General features: G+C 32.5%; 1 protein-coding gene across 9 annotated transcripts in view; it reads left to right on the forward strand.

The window, feature by feature from the left end:
- The window catches only part of LOC124432504 (SH3 and multiple ankyrin repeat domains protein 2-like), a 145,455-nt gene that overhangs the window by 84,829 nt on the left and 53,126 nt on the right, over window positions 1-7,500 (forward strand). The window lies entirely within an intron of this gene.

Raw genomic sequence — 7,500 nt, forward strand, 5'->3', positions numbered from 1 at the left:
AGAGTGGGAGAGAGGGGGGATAAAGAGAGAGAGAGAGAGAGGGAGAGAGAGAGAGAGAGAGAGAGAGAGAGAGAGAGAGAATGTAATACCAGAAATAATTTCGCACGTCAAGTGGAACCTTCAGATATATGGCCGACATTTAAAAGGTGCCTTATTCCTTTATTAAAGATATCCAGTATGTCCTGATAATTTGCCAGATACGTGAAATGAATCAAGGTTCAAGATTTAACCTTAAAGAATTAAAAGAAAATTTCTCAATAATGAAATTATGTCAATAATCTATAATCTAAGAATTCATTGATCAATATCGTTCAATTAACATATCTTCTTACTTAAAGATAATTCGACCTTAATTGGATTGAACGTTTTTGGAGAAATGATTATAAATATCGATCATTATATTTTTTGCAAAATTTCTTCTAGATTGATATTTCAATGCGGAATATAAAATTACAATGTTTCGAAACTTTTTGATACTTCATATTATTTACAATCGTAATAAACGATTTACATATGTAACACATTTCTCTCTGTAGAAATCATATCTTCTATTTTATATTTTATTTAATGTAATATATATATATATATATATATATATATATATATATATACATGTATATGAGTAAGAGTAAATGGTTAGAATGGTTTGAATCGATTGTATACCATATCGAAGGTGCGAGGTAGGCAGCTACGATGCAGTATTTACTATCCTGGCTTACTTACATCTACATGTATTACTACTACACTTAACAATTTTACCCCTCTTCCTAGCCCCTCCCCACCCTCAATCGTTCAACCAATACAACGTCCTCGTCATGGATTGAATCGCAACCCACACACGTACACACATAAACACACGTAGGGTAAACTCGTCTATAGGTATCCTTGTGTCTATATATGGCATTGCAGGTTCATGCCAATATCTCCTTCCACCTCCCACTCCTCCCACTCCTCCCACTCCTTTTGGTCCTCTCTTAGAATATTCTCGAAACTTTTCCTGCTTCTTGAATCATTGTTCTATAAAAAGAAAAACAAAAGGAAGAAAGAAAGGATAGGAAAAGAGAGAGACAAAAAATATACAGCGAAAAGAAGTTTCTATTTTATCTATATATATCTATATATATCTATATATATATATATATACAGTGTGTCTCATATATAAAATAATCGTCTATTTTATTCAAATATATAACTAGATTAGATCGATATGATCATAATTCACGATTCACGATCATATTCCAATTTATCGATCCTTTTTAAATAACAATAATTTCAGAGATCCTTGAGATCCTTGCCCGACGTAGAACATTGTTATTCGTTCGAGAGGAAAGAAAAAAAAGAAAAAAAAAAAAAAAAAAAAGAAAAATATTAATTATAAAAAATGATAATATCCTTGAGAGTTTCAAATTCCTTTTTAGATTTTGTACAGTTTGATTCCTCCACCCTCCGCCCCGCCCCCTCCTCACAACCTTGAAATATTTTGTTAATTTTTGTAAAATAAATTAATATAAAATCTTTAAAGGAGGAGAGGACACCCTTATAATGATTCAACCTACTCCTTTACCCTTTTTTTTTTTTTTTTTTTTTTTTTGCAATCGTTAGATAAGAAGTATCATGATACGGTGTAGGCGAGAGACAATATAGAAGAGGTGTAGGTAGCTGACTAAACTGACACTCTAATGTTAGAACTTACGTGTGTGTGTTTCTGTTTGTGCGTGTGTGTGTGTGTGTGTGTGTAACAGTTAAGGGACTTCCTTAAATCTATCTCCATTCTCTTTCTCTCTTTCTCTTTGTTTTACTTCCTTTTAACAGGGATATTCCTTCCTGTCTTACGTGGGATTTCCTGGCCTCTCTTTTCCCATAGAAAACTCTATGGAGTAACCTCGGTGTGAATTATTCTTAGACTCCCAACATTCTTTCATTGTCTCTACGGAATCGGAAAAGGAAAAGAGAAAGAGAAAGAGAGAGAGAGAGAGAGAGAGAGAGAGGGGTGGGTGGGAGTGGGGAGGGAAAGGGGAAATGATTACGATGGGTTTGTTGGAGAATCGAGGGAGTGGGAGGGATAGGGCCTTGTAGTGGGGAAAGGTTCATGGAGGCCTTCCAGTTGTATGATAGGTTAGGTGAAAAGTTTTTCCATAGAAAATAACGAGAGAAAATTATTATTAATTTTTAATTATTATGTACTAACGATTTAATTATTACATACAATCAAATATATCATTGTTTATTCTTGATAAATAATTAAATACTTCGACGTTAATCTCTAATGTAAATCTTTCTTACTTTTTTTTTTTTGTTGCTTCACAGCAAATTTTTTGGATCGCAAACAAAAAAGATCGATTTGATACGAGAGACAAATATTGTTTTTGATTTTTAAAGACAACGATGAGTATTAATTGACAGACTGGATCATTCAATTGGAGATTGTTATAACTTGCATATAGGGTGAACTGAAAGTTTTTTTTTAATGAAGTAATAAAATTAATCACTACTTTTTTTTTCTTTTTTTTTTTTCTTTTTCCTCTCCTCCCGTTACTTCCGTCAGCTGTCCCACCTGTGTAGTCACATCGTAAAACTTCATATTTAGCTGGTTATAAGATTGGCCTAAATGGTCTTGAAAATGGGACCGATCGATTTTTATAATATACTCAGAAACTTTCGACTCACCCTATAGCTTATTAATTGTTCGCTAGTTGCGGAATCGGATTCTTACGAATGTTTGATAAAAGAAATGAAGCTTTTTTGTTTTTTTGTTTTTTTGTTTTTTTTTTTTTTTTTATTGGAATATCACTTCTTTACAAATAAGGATTAATTCCTATGAAGGTCTATTTGACACGACGTCCATGTTGTCCTTTTTTTTTCTTCCAAAAAAAAAAAAAAGAAAAAAAGAAAAAGAAATAAAAAGACTATTAAAATTTCATTAAAAAATATTTCTGCTCTCGTTCGATATCATCCAACACGAGACACACACACGTACATTGTCATGAAATACATCCATCCGACAATGATTTTCTCGAGAGAACAAGATGGAAGAAAAAAAGGAAAAAGAAAAAAAAAAAAAAAAAGAAAGAAAAGCAAGTAAAATGAAAAATATCCTTTTTACGGGATTAACTGGAAACATTAAGGATTTCCAGAGATAATAAAAAAAAATTATCGATATCGTTTAACGTGTTTAACGACCGGTAAAAAGTCTCTTGGTTACAGTTTATGCGATCCGTCTTATTGCTGAACTATTTGCCGCTGTGTTGGTTCATTGAGGATTGCCATTAAACGCCGTGGGAAGATCGTAATTCCTTTGGTAACTTGATTTTAAATAATGACCTTGATATTAGACAAGCTCTCTCTCTCTCTCTCTCTCTCTCTCTTTTCTTATAAAGAAGAAAAAAGAAAAAAAAAAAAATATTAATCACAAATAGGAATTTATATTATTAATCCAATTAATCCAATTATATTAATCCAATTAATCGTTGATTATGACAATAGTAATAAATTATTACGGTTGTTGACACGGAAGCAATGATTTCGCGCTCCCCTTAGAGAAATCTGCACTTGAAAGGTAAACTTGATTGATCGATCAAACGTCAAATAGATGTCAGATTTTGAAGGGCTAGTCCTTTGACTGAGCAAAACCTTTCACCCATGATAAATCCCCCATCTTCCCTAATACCCGTCGCCCAACCTCCAGCTTCCTAAATTAATGGGGAGTTAGCGTCGACACCTTGCACAGTACTAATCATGTTTAGGAACACCATAGAACCTGATATATATCGTATCCTTTGACGGGAAAGTATTTAACTCGATTCTCGATTAGATTCGAAATGTATTTCCCTTTTGTTATTTAATCGAACATAATCTTTTTCGAAAATTGAATTATCATCCTTTGGAGTTCCATTAAAAAAAAAAAAAAAAAAAAAAAAAAAAGGAAAGAAAAGAAAAGAAAAAGTAAAGATTATCTTCACTGACTTTTAAATGATTCCGGTTTAACAGGATAATGATGATAAGAAAACAAAACAAAAAAGGGTTGGCTAGGTGAGGGGTGAACTAGGTAAGGGGAAGAGGGGAGAATGTCACATCCTGCACGTATGTAGAATTAAAAGCGAGAGGGCCCTAAAAAGAGACAGAGAGAGAGATGGTTAGCTATCGAGGTCAAACCTCGAACGAACTAAATTGAACGCGATCTAATCTGAAAGGGACCTTGCACCTACTTTTTCACAGTCCCCTTTACCCCCACCCCAGCCTTCAAACCGTAAAAGAGCCGTCTCTGGAGATATCCGTTCTCTCTCTCTCTCTCTCTCTCTCTTCCTCTGTGTTAAAAACGGATGTTGAATGTCGCCTTGCTACGTCACTTTGAAATGAGAGAGAAAAAAAAGAAATAGAGATAGAGATTTTATCAGAGAGAGAGAGAGAGAGAGAGAGAGAGAGAGAGATAGAATGATAGGTGGTGCTCTTTTAAAAAATAATTTTTCTTTTTGCTCTCGTTTAGATTGGTCCTATCGGTGACACCTCGACGTCACGCGTTTTCAAAACTCCACCTCCTTCTCTTTCGCGAACACCTTATTCTTTTGTTTTTTTTTTTTTTTGTCAATATTCTCTTAGCCCATTTTTTCTTTCTTTCCTTTTTTTCTTTTTTTTTTCTTTCTTTCTTTCTTTTTTCTCCCCCCTATTATTACGTTCCTGAAATCGTCATTGAATTTTTCGGACATCTCATTTTTCAACTGTCCTTGTTCAGTTTTCTCTCTTTCTTTTTTTCTTTTTTTTCCTCCACAGAACAATTCACAGCTTATAGAAGTCATTTTAATTTTTAATTTGTAAAATTCATCTTGTAATTTTCCAATGTTCAATTTATAAATCTTTTCCTCCGTTTACATGTACGGATATATTTTCTAATTTCATAAATTTCTAATTTCTAATTTTCAATTCATTAACCCACGTAATGACCTGATCATTTATTAATTTCCAATTTCTAATTTCTAATTTCTAATTCGTTCACGTGGAATACGTTATAGTTTATAAATATTTCTAATTAACAATCTGTTCAATTTCTAACTTTTCACCAGGGATATGTTCTACAAAATCTCACAAATGCAATAATTGATAATTCATAGACTTCTAATTTTTCAATTTCCTTTTTTTATTTTTATTTTTTTTTTTTACACGAAACGAAATACACTCTACTGAAGGAGGGGGGGGAGGTAATGCTGTTGTAATTTATTTTTAACAAAAAAAAAAAGAAAAAAAAGAAAAAAGATTTCACCGGACGTACAATATTTTTCTCACGTTTCGAGAAAAAAACAAAAAAAAGAAATAAGTCTGACGGTTGGAGTATTGGGGTGGGAGGTTAGGAGGTTGGGTTGAGAGGTTAGGAGTTTAGGGTGGGAGGTTGGACCCGTTCACGTGAGAAAATGTCAGAAGAGCGAAAGATCTCTAATGATAATACATTTTGGTAGTTAGTGAAGGGTCGTTAGGGTAGAAGCATTTAGGAAGTGGAAGTATCCAGGTATCCAGAACATTATCCAGGACATTAGCTAGGACTTGTCTCCTTTCATTAACAAGGTCGTACATGTGCGAACTCCAATGGCCAATTACGTATTGCTGTCTCTCATTGCCAAGCTTTAGCTTACCCTTTCTTGTAGAAAGAAAGACAAAGACAGACAGATAAAGAGAGAGAAAGAGAGAGAGAGCGATAGATAGAAGGGGCGAATGGAAATCACCCTAAAGTATTCACTCTAGCAAAGGGACATGACAAAAGGATTCATGTTCGTAGACGATTTTTTTTCTTCCTACTTTTTTCTTTTTTTTTTTTTTATCTTTTCTCTCTTTCTTTCTTTCTTTCTTTCTTTTCGTACTTTTCACCCTCATAGCCTTCGTGGCTCTTTCTTTTTTCTCTGCTTTTTTTTTTTTCTTTTCTTTTTTTCTTTTTCGTCAAGTATTCGCAAGGAATCAACTTTGAATTTCCGGGAAGGGCTTCCCAAGTTAGGGTTGGAATTGGGCTTCAGTTTTACATCGCAGAAGGGTGTGCAAATTATTTTCTTTTTTCTTTTTTTTTGTTTTTTTTTTATATTATTTCTTATGTTTATTTTATCAATTATTTTTTCCTTTCTCTTTTTTTTTTTCTTTTTTCCTTTTGTAAACGAACGTAAGATTCCTGTTTTTTTTTTTTTTTATTTTTCTTTTTTTTTTCCTTTTTTCAAGCGTACAGCCTAATTCCTATTGTTTATTCGTCGCGACAAATTTTTTTTTTCTTTTTCTTTTTCTCTTTTTTTCCTTTTTTTTTTTTTTTTTTTTTATTATCGTTAATAAGCATATAGTTAGTCGAATTTTGTGTACTTTGATCGATGACTATGTTAAGTACTCTTTTAGTTTTTGAAGGGTGAAGTCAACACGATATCGAGAGAGAAACTTCTCGCTGCTTTATGGTAGAAACTTTATGATGGGGTGTGGGCGAGGAGGAGAGAGGGGAGGGATTTCACTAAGCACGTAGGGGTAGCTAAAAGCTTCTGACATATTGCTGGTAAAGGGAAAGGGCAAATATAGGTATAGTTTGAGGAATAAGAGGGAAGGTGATAGACTACTGTGTACAGAGTGTTCTTGCTATTGGATTTTGTTCGAGCTAGTTCGCTAACAATATTATTTTGATCTGTGTATACACATATATGTGTGTGTGTGTGTATGTGTATACAAAATTTATTAAAAAAAAGAAAAAAAAAAAAAAGAAAGAAATCAACAAAAATTAAATTCTTTATAATAAAACAGAATTGAACGAAATATTTCAATTTAATTTTTTTTCTCTTTTTTTTTTTTTTCATGCTAAAAAATAATCTAATTTTTACATGCGCATATATAATCCAATAAATATACAGGATGGTACTTTTAAATAAGATCACATAAATATCCCTTTGGGTTATTGTGATGGAAAAAAATTTTTTTTTTTTTTTACGTAACGTGCACTTGTATCAAATGATCAATATCTGTTGGGATTATTTTTCATGGGAATATTATGATCATTAGTGTTTTTTTTTTTCTTTTCTTTTCTTTTTTTTTTTTTTTCTTTTTGAAGATCGTAAAAGATATCAGAAGATTGTCGAACAGTATATCTGTATTTAAAAGGATCAGATTGTATATTACAACGATAGAATTGATATACCATTTTTTTTCAATGATTTGTCATTCATGAATTACAAGGGAATCTGTAAACGGGACGACATAGTTACAAACGCGTTAATTCAATCGTGTCTGGATAACTCGATTTATCCCAATGGTGGATCATCAGGCCGACTGAATTTTGCACAGTTTCCCGTAGGATAACGAGCACACACGTAATACAGATTTGCACGTTCATTTATCCTAACGAAAGTCATAACAATCCCTTGATAATCTCGTCTAATCAGAAAATTCTTTTTTCCATAATTTGTGTCAACTTTGTGTACGCGTGAAAGGGGGGAAAAAAAAAAAAAAAAAATAAAAAAAAAGAAAAAGAAGAAAAAAAATCGAAAGAAGAAA

The sequence above is a fragment of the Vespa crabro genome, chromosome 25 (genome assembly GCF_910589235.1).
Source record: "Vespa crabro chromosome 25, iyVesCrab1.2, whole genome shotgun sequence".
Classification (NCBI taxonomy): domain Eukaryota; kingdom Metazoa; phylum Arthropoda; class Insecta; order Hymenoptera; family Vespidae; genus Vespa; species Vespa crabro.